Below are 241 nucleotides of genomic sequence, written 5' to 3'. Positions count from 1 at the left end.
TAGTACATTGTAGTGTTCATTTCCCAGAATTCTGATTTGTTCGCAAAGTCAGAGCCGAAGAGGCCAGCTGTAGGTGTACGTGTTGTTGCCGGTCGTTTCTTTCTCCTCCCCACAGTCTACACTGCTGACTGAGGGAGTAGACCACACGCCCTACTCCCAGCTAGAGGTGCCCCCCTCCCACCGGACTGCTGAGCCTGACTCCACGCAGACGCTCTACACTCAGCGGGCCCCTGTACATAAG

General features: G+C 55.2%; 1 protein-coding gene across 1 annotated transcript in view; it reads left to right on the top strand.

Annotated features, from left to right (window-relative positions):
* LOC109486995 (monocarboxylate transporter 12-like) overlaps positions 1 to 241 on the top strand; it is a 9,975-nt gene that overhangs the window by 1,201 nt on the left and 8,533 nt on the right. The window lies entirely within an intron of this gene.

Source organism: Branchiostoma belcheri, unplaced genomic scaffold (genome assembly GCF_001625305.1).
Source record: "Branchiostoma belcheri isolate BF01 breed outbred unplaced genomic scaffold, Haploidv18h27 scaffold85, whole genome shotgun sequence".
NCBI lineage: Eukaryota > Metazoa > Chordata > Leptocardii > Amphioxiformes > Branchiostomatidae > Branchiostoma > Branchiostoma belcheri.
Note: the sequence above shows the minus strand (reverse complement) of the source record. Positions and strands in the feature narration are given on the sequence as shown.